At 27.1% G+C, this 13688-nt stretch overlaps 1 long non-coding RNA gene across 1 annotated transcript; it reads left to right on the plus strand.

Annotated features, from left to right (window-relative positions):
- Positions 1-871: 871 nt before the first annotated feature.
- On the plus strand, positions 872-4711 carry LOC100575757. Its single transcript, XR_119073.4, has 2 exons — positions 872-1103; positions 4444-4711. It is a non-coding gene; the product is annotated as an uncharacterized LOC100575757 (long non-coding RNA).
- The last annotated feature ends 8977 nt before the right edge of the window (positions 4712-13688 follow it).

Here is a 13688-nt window from a genome sequence, read left to right on the forward strand (position 1 = left end):
ATTTATAAATACACAGCACATAAGCCATAAATATAATTATTATACTATGTAGTTAAGTTATCGTATAATATCAAATTTATATTTTATTCGATATTATATATGAAGTATATATATATATATATACAATATATTAAATATTGTATTTTTTGTACCTACTTCAGATTAAAATATGTATTTGGCAGTTTTATTGATACTTATTTTCCAATGATTTTTACTTTGATAATATTTGTATGCAGTTTTATGTGCTCTAATTGTTTTGAGTTTATTGACGTCATCCGATTGGGCGTATAGTGTTCCTTATATCGTATACTATTATTGTATATTTTACAGTGTGTACAAAATATATTACAATGACAAAACGTCCATTATTTATGTCAGTTTTTTTACGGTTATGAAAATACTGCCGGTTCAAAAACACTAGTTATAGCTTCTCGGGGCGGATATTTATTTTATTATTTTATATAGTACCGTGTAAATGGTTATAAAATCTTCAGAAATAAAATGGAGTGGGTATTCAGTATATGTATGGCTTATACTCGATGTACAATCTATATTAACTTTTAAAATAATACCTATTCGGAATTTTAAACAAAGGTTTATATCAAGCCATATTTTAATTAATATTAATCAACAACTTCAATACATAAGTCTATTTATAATGTCAATTAAATTTCATTAGTAGGTATAACTATCTACATATAGGTACTTTAGATTATACAATATACATAGCTGGGATTATCGTTAAAAAAATGCAAATACTCTATTAACAAAATTGATTGATAGTTAAGATATTAGCAATAACTTAATAATATAATATAGGTAATACAAAGTTATTTTTTTTAAATTAAATTAAATTTGAAGTACTGTGCAAGTGCATTGTTTACACTTAAATAAAGTTAGTTTGTAGAGGATTATGATAACAACTAATATTATTTAAAGTATTTTTTTTTTACTCTATAAATGAATTGATTAAGATATGATTCCATTTTATAAAATACGAATGCATTGAACAGTTTTTGGTCAGTCATAAAACATCCAACAGATTTTGTACTATCAATTATATTTTGTAATTTTACCAACGTTATTGCTACATATTTATTTAAGTAAGTAAATTTACAGCATAATCATTTATATTTAATTAGTGGAAGGCAATAAATGTTTATCGGATAATGTTGTGTATAACAGTTAGTTTTAAATATTTATAGAATTTATATATTTAGGATACTATGACTTTAAAATTATCTTTTATGTTCAATAGTTTCTGAACAAGACTTGTTTATTTCCAAACGACTTATACATGGATAGGATTGGAAAAACGCACAATTATTGATATGAATCATGGTTACTTATAGTACTACTTAGTACTTATATTATGGTCTTTCATTTTATTTCGGAAAATGTGAAGTGCATTAAAATATATTTTAAATTATTTCAAGTGGTTAACTGACATAATACAATGACGGGGTGTAAGGCGCTACTCTCGCTTCGCTTAGCTCAGCAAATAATGATGAACTACCACCACATTCAGAAAGTAATCATATTATAAACGGAACTTGGTTAAAACCGTGCTGGTGGAGTTTTTTTTCAAAACCGTGTGATACTTTGATAATATTTGGTAAACGTTGCAGCGTATCCTATGATAACATTTTTTGAGAGTATCGAGTAACGATAACTTCAAAGTACGGTTTATAGTATGTACCTATAAATTATTATTATTATTTTTCCGTTTTAAAAATCATTATTTTAGTCCAAATCTCAAATTATACTAATAAATTTGTTAATAGTATAATATTTTGATATAATCGAGGGGTTACATTGCAAAACATATTTTTACCAATTTGTTAATTTTTTAATAGATCTGTTCCAAGTATTTTTATTATAACATACGTTCTTGAAACGAAATCAAAATTTCGTTTTTAATAAATCACGGTACTGCTTGCGTCATACGTACTTAGGTGGTAATACTCTCTTACCGCTGAATACCGATTTAATCTTGCAGACGAGCTCCCGCAAAAAATATTCTACTACGTCAGTCGTATACACAATGTGTAGGTATCTAATATTATTATAATATCGAAACGAGTCATAGGCGCAAATAGCGTTTGAGATTTGGGGGGGGGGGGGGCTAATAGGACTAATAAGGCCTTACTTTGATAATATTGAATAAGCTTAAAACAAAATGTAGGAAATGTTTGGGAGGGCTATGGACATTTTTTTTTTTTGGGGGGGGCTTAGCCCCTAACCCCCCACCCTATTTTCGCCTATGAAACGAGTCCACAACAATAATTATTGATTAACCGATATTATATAATATTGCAGTTAACCGTAATCAGGATTACGTTTGCGCGTACCTATGTATTTTGTTGGTGGGTGCAGTATTGTTGTTTCCACACCACGAGCGCATAATATTGGCATTTCGTCGTCTCAGAATGAAAAGGTTCTAACGTAATTTTTGTAATTATTCAGGAGAACATTTTTAAGTTAGCCCGTAGGTACCTATCATTCACGTATGAATTAGAACCTTTTCATTCTCTGTATCTCATTGAATAATCAACGGATCGATACGATTTCAGGATTGAATTATACAACAAAAAATATTTAATAATAATATACAAAAAAACAATTTTTCAAAAAAATTGATTTAGAACCTTTTCATTATGAGACGACGATTTCATATCGGCGTGGTAATAATAATATAATACATAAACATACGATGATTGGAAATTCGTGTTCGAAATTAAATTATTAATTATATGCAGTGTGCGGACTGCGGACCACTCGCCGATAGAGTGCCGTAGAGTGCCTGACGTGGCTGAAAGTCTGAAACGATCGAGTCACACCGCGCGGACTAAATCGATAAATATTGTTACTCGCAGCATGCCGAAAGCTCTGATCCGAGGTCGATCGAATACAATATTTTTAAATGTGCATTTTCGTGACACGCTGAGCTATGTTATGTGTGGTCGTAACATATTGTTTGGTTAATGGTACGTGATTTAAAATAAAACGAAATTAAAAAACTGGGTTAATCGTGTTCTTATTTTTCCAATAATCTGTAATAGTAGAAAACGCATCATAAATGTATACTGTTGTTTTTAAACCACAATAATATTATATTGTTTAGAATTTATTATTCAATGCATAGTGTACACATCACAATGTACCTATGTATGTACAGAAAATGTTCAAGTTCTACATAGTTTTATGCATATAATATATACTGTATAATTGGCAATAACGCGTTGCATAGTGTTCTTAACTTCTTTCTGTAGGTTTTTGTTTTTATTATGTTACCGCCTTTACAGATCGTCTGATATCGGTGTTGAAAAATCATCATCATTAAACATTAATACATGGACTTTAGTTAAAAAAACAAAAAAAATTAAAATATTTTTATCTTTAAAGTATATACTGAATTTTTCGTTTGATCTAAATAATTTATACTTAAACATTGAAAAGACATTTTCCAGGTCTCGTTCTCCGATTCATTATGAATGTAATTTAGGTAGTATTGTGCTTCAGCGTACTGTTGAAAATCGTGATTCAGATGTTAAGTTTGACATGTCTCTCTTTTTCAACAAATATATTTAAACATTTCTCAAAAATCGTAATCATAATCCTGTAAATATTTTATTAGCTCTGATGTTTATTGTATTTTTCACTAGCGCGTTCTACTCCGGAATACAACCAAATAGTTGGGTTACCTTTTATTCATATAATCTTGATATATGAAGCTTCGAAAATACCCAAAATCGTTTGCATTGCTTTATCTCCTACAAATGTGGTATTCCACGTCAGCCTCATTTACAATGTAAGCCGTTGTTAGATACATTAAATATTAGCATGTAGACGCAAATAGCCCAATTTTTTTTTTGGGGGGGCTTAACTCCTAAGCCCCCCAATCCACCCACCAAATTCGCGCTAGTCAATATGAGTCTAACTATCAGGAGAGACATTAATGGTTAATGACTATAATATAAACTGTCCAGATATACTAAGCTGCTTTAGTTTTAAGTCCCTTAATGCCAAATTAGATATAAAACACTTTTTATAACTCATTCCACAAAACTAATTAATGCTCTTCAATATCTGTTATAACTTATAATAGAACCGGAAATGAGATTAACCGATGACGTCAAAGTTGACTTATCTAATTTTCACTTTATAGATTGTTTTTATAGTTATAATAGTAATAGTATTTTTTAATATATTAGTATTTTGTTATTGTGCTTTTTATATTTGGATTCATATTATGTTATAAACTTAAATTAAAATTGTTTTTAAGCTTTTAAGTTTAAATATATAATACTATTTATTTTTAATGCTGCGTATATTCATAGTTATATGTACTTATGATACACTGTATATATTGATAAAACCTTTCTACAGATTTTATTTTAAAAATCAGCTTTAATAATTAATCGAAAAAAACATCTGTTTCAGAATGGACAAGAGTGAAAAAACGAAGAACTGTACTAATCAGTGCAATTCTTGTCACAAAACAGCTGAACCAGAACATCAAAGTGCTTATCAGGGAGATGTATCAAAAGCTAATTTAGATAAACATGAAAATCAAAAGAATCCAACAAATGAAAAATACACCACACCCCAGAAAAACTAAAAATAATACCTATATAAAGAAAAAAATTGTAAACTAGGCATTTTTTTTAGCGATTTGTCTAAAATTAGTAAAATATTTATCTTATATTTGTATAAAACCAGTAAGGATAATAAACTAAATTTTTGAATTGTTAAATTCAATTCTTGATAAAAAAAATAAGTACGTATTGTAATGAATCATATTTTAATAGCGATTGTTACAGAGTATAAACTTACCTACGACTATTTGTCCAAATAGAGTTATATATTGAGTAAATTGTAAGGTTTACAAAGACTTCAAAAAACGTATTAATATTAAAATTCAAATTGTGAAAATAAACTTGCAGATATAAAATAAGAATAAACAAATACCTAGTATTAAACTGAATACATAATACATAATATATTGTATGCAATTACAAAATATGTATTAAAAATATAAGAAATAGCAATAAATTAATTACTAGAGAAATATATTGCTCTTAATTCCTATACTCTGTGAATTGTGAACACTTTTTTATAGAGCTATGAAAAATATTGGTTTTTAAAAAATAATTGTTTTATCTGTTTCAATAAAACACTTTTGCCTTCGTTTTTATAAAACATTAAGTAACTCTCTCACTATGAACAGTCGCTAAATATCTTGTGTTGTTGTCGTTCTTATATTCATTGCTAAGGTATTAAGGTGGTGCCTATTTATTAATAGTGGTATTCAAACACAATTGCAGATTAAATTAATTTTTTTAAGAACTTGAAAATATAGACTGCTATAGTTCTAACAGGGTTGTTAACTTCTTAAGCCTAATACCCACTGCCTTATTTATATAGACATACAATGCTTTTATATTTAAATTAAAAATTATTTTTAAGTGCGAAACATTTGCAGTGTTTAAAACTTGCCGATTTCTCTTTTCAAAAAAATCCAATATTTTTTCTTAGATATACATAATATTGAACATTCATAAAGTCAATAAATTTTTATTGTTTATTATTATATTATATTCGGCCTATCAGCTGAAACTAAATAGTTTATTATACCAAGAACTTTTTACTGCAGATGTTCCTAAAACTTATACGTACATTTTAGATTCTGAGTGGAACGATGAATGTATTGATTTTACAATGATGTGTGTTTTTTTTTTTTTTATGTCTGTGTACACGATAAGTAGTCGAAAAAATGCTACGATTTTCAACTTTAGTATCTTGTTCGATCAGAAATTGAATATCGTTGGTGCATTGGGGAGGTCAAAATTTAAATTTCGCAGTGGTTTTCAAAAGCGCCGGGAAAAACAAAAGAAAAATAAAGGAAAAACGGGAATTTTTACGCAAAATCTGTTTTCGAGAAAATCGATTTTGGTTTTTGGTGTAACTTAGATACATGAAATTTTCAATGGTTGTTTATATTTCCATTTTCTATACACGATAACATTTTGATGTATTTTGAGCTCTTTACGGACATTTTTATTTTCCATTTTTTTTTAGTTTTTTTTCTAAAAATATCAATACAATTTTATTTGTTGGATAAAAAAGCTTGAAAATTTAATAGAAGGCTCCTAGTATATTGTTTCAAAGGCAGATGAAAAATATTAAAAATCGTTAGTCACAGTTTTTTTTTTAAGCATTTAAAGTTCAAAAAATGACAAAATATGGAAAAATCACGAAAATTTGCAAATTATTTCGAGTTATAAATTCATAAAAATTTTTCTTTTTAAATCAAAGATTTTAAAATGTAATACAAGATTCCTTATAGGATAATCTACCTTTACCAAAAAAAAAAATGTCTATAAGAAACTCAAATTAAATTTTTATGGGCGTTTGAAATTCATATTTTTACAACATTTGATATTCACTCGATTTCTTACGTAACGATTTTCTTATTTTGTTGTAATTAAAAAACGAGTGACTGTAGAAACTTGAAAATTTCACTGAATGTTTATATGAGCATTTTATATATACGATAAAATTTTTAAAATAATTTGACTCTTTTTGAGCTGTTTACGGACATTGTAAGTTTTCAATTTTTTTAGTTTTTTTTTTCTATAAATATCAATAAAGTTTTATCTGTTGGGCCAAAAAGTGTATAAATTTAATACAAAGCTCCTGATATATTGTTACAATATCAGTTGAAAAATATTAAAAATACATAGGCACAATTTTTTTTTATAAGCATTTAAAGATCAAATTTTGACAAAATTTATCAAATTTTAATTTGAAAAATTATTTTGTAGTTAAAAATTTATAAAAAGTTCAATTTTTGTATCTAAGAATTGAAAATTTAAAACAAGATTCCACGTAAGTAATTTATTCTGTTACCAAAAAATCTAAAAAATACATTTACGCAGTTTATTTTTATAGTCATTTTAAGTACAAATTTGGACGAAATTACATATTAAAAACCTAGGATAACTATTTTAGTTATTTTGTTGTGATTGTATAATATTATTCGTGGGTACTTGAAACTTCTAAAGTATACTATTATATATCTATGATAGTACCACGGTTTTTTGTTGATGTATAACGCGTTATAAGTACCTAATAAATATTATGATATGATTAATTTGGAATTTATTATAGGTACCTAATATAATATTATGTCTTATACCTAGACTGACATACCATCTCCGCTCAGAATCGTTTTTCTTATACAATGATATTATATCATTGAATTCAAATTTAATACCATCCATTATACAGTGACCCACTTGTAACCTACTGTACAGCAGAGCAACATCCACTTACCCACCTTATTTATGGTTGAAAGTCATGGTTTTAATCCCTTGGATAGTTGAAGCAGTTGATATTTTTATTTGTTATTGATTGTGTCGAAAAAAAATAAACTGTTTCAACTGTCTATACATCTAAGTTTAAAATGCATTTAAAGTTTCTCACCCGTGGAGAATGTTATTATTTTTGGTTGGACAAATGGTGTATTTTAATTTCAACTTTTAAAGTACCTACCTAATGACAATGAACCAGAGTATTGGAAAAACTTTTCGAGGGTAGTTTGTTTACTAACAAATAAATCACGACATTAAATGTTAAAGGTTACAACGTTCCATGATTATTAAGTGATAAGTTAAATTACATTTCTTACCTTACTTTAGTAGTATTAAAATAATAAATGCTGATATAGTAGCAATTACAAATACAGCATGTAAATTATACGTCGTTTTATACATTTATTTTTTAATTTATCAAAGTAAAATGAGAATTTATAATTATAGTTATATTCATGTTAAACATACATTACTCTGAATTGTTTTAATCAATTTTTTATTGAAATATAATTTATTGACTTAGGTACCTAAAATGAAAATATAACAGTTTGATTAAATATAATATTGTACATATTATAACGAATTGTGTATATTTATTCATTTTTAGATTCATTTTTTACTTCTCACAAACAATAATATATTTTTACTCTTGCAATACAATTTTAATAACCATTTTATTCCATAATACTTATTGTATAATTTATACAAACAATTCATTTTCCATTTTAGTAAGTAGAATTTATCAATTATAAGTTTTTACATGAAAAAAACTAATTTTTGTGGTTATAATAAATTATAATAAAACTTTATGAATGAACTTTAAATTATTATCGAATTATAATCCAGCTTAGACATCGGAATATCACACAGTTAGCACTTAGCCCTAACGCTGTTAGCATTCAAGTTTTATTTTTAAGCCGTGTTTTCTTATGCTGAATATTCTTGTTGAAGTAATTGAATTGCATTACAATTTGTGGTTTTATATTACATTTCACTTGTAAATCATCTAAAAACCAATACATTTAAATACGATTATGTGCATTCCCACTGTACACTGGAAAAAATGAGAAATAGAGTTATGAAATGACGACGTTTGGGTATGGAAGGGTGGAAACAGTATTTGAAGCAACTTTGTAAAAAAAGTGTAAATTAGTCAATAGTTTCTTTTTAAAATTTGAAAAATGAAATAAAAAGTGCAAAGACCACAGCCCTCCTATTTCCAGGCCAAAAATACGAAAAAATATGACACTATAGTGGCAATGTGGCATTATATGGCATCCATAGAGGTATTTTCAACAACCCTGTAAAAAAGAGAGAATTATTCAAATGCCTTGCCAAACACGGAAATATAATGTGTGCCCTACCCATCTTCCTAGACACAAAATGGAGAAAAGAGCATCACAGGAACACTAAAAGGAGAATTTGTAAAAACGTCAGGAAAAAAAATCATAAAAAGTTCGATAGGTCGTTCGAAACGTGATACACAAAAAATTCCTTTCATAAATATTAGGGGTAAGAATAAGGATATACAGATAACAATGATGACAAACATTAAAACATGTCAATCGAAATTGAAGAAAACCCCTACACCTAACATTAGTATACTATATTATTGATCCATATCGATGTTAATTGGATACATTTCAAAATTCTAATATTTAGTAACGCAGTAGATACCTAATTTAAACATTTATGTATGAGTCACGTAGGAGTGAAAGTGGTTTTCACTTGCATCCTGTGAGCAGTGCACCACTGTGGTATATAACTAGACAATACGTGCATAGCGCTACTGATGTGAGCTATGTGAAGGCAAAAGAAACTTAACTTAGAAAACCATATATATCTATACTTTTCGAGAAACTCATTAAAAATACCCAAGAGTTTGATGTAAGGATGTATTTAGTGTATACTAGCTACCCTTATTTAGTAGCTTTTTATTACCATGGTCGTACGATAGCGTCGTTTTTAAAATTTTTAAAATCTTTTTAAAATGTTTTTGAAATATTGTTCTGTCATAATATTTGTCGTTTGACCAATAAAGATCTGACTTTTGAAACACGCCTCCTTATAATTTAAAAAGAAAAATATGTTATTCCAGTTAAAAAAGTATTTTATTAATAGTTTTACTTAGAATTTGTGTACGTTTGATCAGAACCCTCTAACGACTATGCCATTATGTCATTATGATAATTGATAACAATATGTATTGCCACTGATGACTTTATTTCCTTTTGTCATTTTAACCGTTAAAATTGTTTTATTCGAAAGCAATTTTTATAAAAAAATGCATACCTGTATAATAGTTTAACTTTCAACAGTTTTAACTGTCTAATATTTGTAAATTTAAAATTATAACTTTTATGAAGAATGTAGGTACATTGTATACAGTGATAATATAAAATACTAATTGGTACTATGGTACAATTATCTTAATAACACATTAATTATTGAATTCAAATTTGAGGTAAGACTGTAAAAGTTAATGTTTTTTAAGTAAATATTTTTAGTTTTTAAATAGCTTATACGTGTACTTAAATTTTGTTTGCAAAATAATCAAATATCAAAGAATTACATTTCAAAATTCCCAGACTAATCGACAAATATAGCTAGCTACACAATATATTTAACACAAATATTTATATTCAATATTGATACAACCAGCATTGTTTTCTGGTATTGAAGTATTGAAATTATAAAACATAGTTCCAATGAGTAATTATTGTATTATCGATTATTCATGGGTTACAGGTTTTTTATACCTAGCACTTATTTTTCAATTTAAATACATTTAAATTCCTAAAATAGTAATTATACAAAATATATATTATTGTACCTATTTGTACATCGTTGTACATACATAATATCAAAAAATTACATAGTGTTCAAATACAAAATGTTTCACTTATTTAATTTATATTTTATACTATTATCATATTACTTCAACAGTTGAACGAATAATTTATAAAGCGAAAATGTATTCATTATATAAATATATTTGATAATTTTTTTTTGTTAATTTTTTTTTTGCTGGTTTTATTACGGAACTCGTTTTACTGAACTTCTTCATCGAAATAATATTTTTTCTCGTATCTATATCAAAATGTAATTTTAATCAGTTTATGCACTTTTGCCTTTTTAAATTGACATGAAGGAAATATTTTGTGATTATTACTGAACCCCGAAAGACTAAGAAATAACTAGGCGTCACGTTCTTATTAGCATTTATGTCATCGGTTTCTTGGCATTATGAAGTACTGGTATGATAATCATGTTATGAATAAGCATAAGTTACTTAGCGAATTATATAAAATAAATTCATAAACAGATTATAAATATTATGCAATACGATAATATATAATTAAAAATTAAAATATATTAATTTCACGAATCAAAATATTTATTCAGGAAACTATCGGTGATTTAAACTTTATTAGATAAATTTATTTATGTATACCACACACATTCATACAAACTATTTGTATAATAATTTAATGTAATATTTAATATTATAATTGTTTATTACCTAATACGAAGTCAAGTTAGGAACAAGTATTGTAAATGTGTAATAATGAATATCAATGTGTAGGTGCATAAGGTATATCCTATATACAGTTTTATTTCCTACTGCAAGTGTATATAGCTTAATGTAAAGCAGACTGTGTGCAATAGGTAGTGGACATGGATACCGTCAAAACGTACAGGTATGGAGAGATATCTCGTATACGATACTATTTCATGATCATATATTATCGACACGAGTTTTAATTAATATTTTAAGTAGTTTCGTGGTTCAGTTTGGATGTGGTTTAGTAGCAGGATTATCAGAAATAGTATATACCGGCTAGGAGATAAATGAGTCACTTATAAGTATTCGGTTCGAGTGAGAATTTAGATTGAAATGTTTCATACACGCTTACAACGCTAAATAGTTTATTTTGAAGATTTTTCGTTAAAATCTTTATGTGGGTTATTGAATATTGATGGTGACGTTCTGGGGATCAAAAGTTATAAGCTCTAGCCTCTAAGTGTAGACTAAGTACAGATTTGAACCGTTTGGAAAGTTGAATTTAATAGCATTGAATGGTTAACAATGAAGCATATATTTAGAATCCAGAATTTATACGCTGAATATATTTCTGACCTAAATTTTGCTTAATTTTTTAACTGTCATGTGTGTTACAATTTGCATTAATAATATAATACATATAATACTACTACATTAGCGTGTGTACTTCTATTTGGTTTTTAGTAACTCTATTTTAATAGATTTTAGTACATAGACTAAAAAGAGAACAATTCTTCTGAACAAATTACTTATAATAGCCTAAAGGCACAAATATTATTGTTTAATACATTTTTAATACTCTCAATTCTCGTTACCTCGAATTAATATATGAACATAATATTTAATTGGTGTAGTTATTTAATAAACTTATACATTTTTAAAAATTAAGACCAAGCGTTGATACTTATTCCTTGATAATTGTTTTATGTGATTTTTAAATATACATTTTACACGTCTGCCTATCGATCGTCATTTGGGTTACGTACAGTGCCGCATTTGGAAATTTCGCACCCTGAAGCACAGATTCACTAATTCAAATCCGAACTCGACTTAATTTTTGTTTTCGAACCAAGTTCGTAAACATTTTCCTATAAATAAATATTTTGTCTGTTGAACAATGAAAGTAAATCGTAAACAAGAGAAACGTCTTCTGAGTTCTAATGGCTGCCTATATACAATTAATGGCATTTAATGCATATTACCGTCATAAGGAGGTAGGTATATTTTTTTTTTTTTAAGCAGCATAATTAAATGTTATTATTGTAAAAAAAATTTAATTTAAATTATTAATAATTCACAATATTCCCTAAAATATTTTAAATTTGCAAATATCTTATATATTTACCACCCCTAACAGCCTGGAGCATTGTTCCCATCGCTCCACCCAAAATGTGTCCCTGTTTATATGGTACCTATACAGTATACATGTTATTAAAATATAATAGAATAATTAATACATTAATTTGTTTCACGAGATATTATTCCACGTTCACCGTATAGTTATAATTTTTGAAATGGTAATTTATAAATTGATATGAATTTCAGTCTCAAGTAAATATTTAAACCTTACTGAAGTGTCATATATTATATTGTTTGGTATGAAACGTCGTATTTAATAATGTAATTTACGTGAACAATAAACAGGGTAGGTACTATTCCTCATACATCTCCTTGGGTAACAATCAACACTTGACAAAGGCATGTATAAGCCATGTACAACATCATAATATCATGTTCTTGGAAAGGTCATGTACCTAAATTAGGTACCAAGAAGATTTATAAGTTATTTTCCAGACTTTTAATTTCACATTAAATTACATTAGAGAATTGTGACCAATTAAAAATCATCTCTAAACCAGAAAGTCTATGACTGAAATTTGTATAAATAAATGTTTAATGTTTTCCAACACAATATACTACCTAAGTTTAGAGATGCATGATGTTATTTTATGTTTGACATTTTAAATATTTATTTAATTTTTCAACTAGGTGAATCATTCAGTTATAACTAATAAAACATTTTAATCGATCAAAACTGTTTTCGTATTGATTGTGTTATTTTAAATGTATAATTTCTTATATATATGACTTTAACCCTTACAGTTTCTTACTAAAATATTAAGTAAACTAAGTATAACTACTTTTAGTCTGCCTTTTAAATTATGTATGGAACGGGAAAGCTAGGAGTTCTAATGGTATGTATTTTTTCTCTAAAACTACTAATGGGGCATCGAACGAATTTAAAAGTTTTTTTAGCCTCATATCTATCGATTGTAAAGTGAACACTGCAAATATATAGTACTTACGATGGCGCCATAACGTCACATCTTGGTTTTTTTACTAAAAAATAAATCGTTTTGAGAGGGAAATAACCCTGAAGGCCTGAAGACCGCCAGCCATAGTTGAGAAACAAAACACTGAGTCCAGACTTCCAGAGGTGGTTTGGAAGTATTATAAATAGTGATGCAAGACACATAACAGTAACTGTTGACTGATAATTGAATACGTTGTAACCACGATTGTGATTGATAAAAAATAAAAGAGAAAAAAAATATTTTTTTAGTTGTAAAAAAGTTCTTAATTTTAAAACCTTAATCAACTAATGAATAATCAACTAATTGATTATTCTTATATAGATAATGTACATGATGATAGATGCTAGGTAGATATGATGTAAGAGGACGCCCTACGACGCATGTGTTGTCTCCGTCTTACAATTTTACAAACGCAAATAGTACATTCTGAAT

The sequence above is a fragment of the Acyrthosiphon pisum genome, chromosome A1 (genome assembly GCF_005508785.2).
Source record: "Acyrthosiphon pisum isolate AL4f chromosome A1, pea_aphid_22Mar2018_4r6ur, whole genome shotgun sequence".
Taxonomy (NCBI): Eukaryota; Metazoa; Arthropoda; class Insecta; order Hemiptera; family Aphididae; genus Acyrthosiphon; species Acyrthosiphon pisum.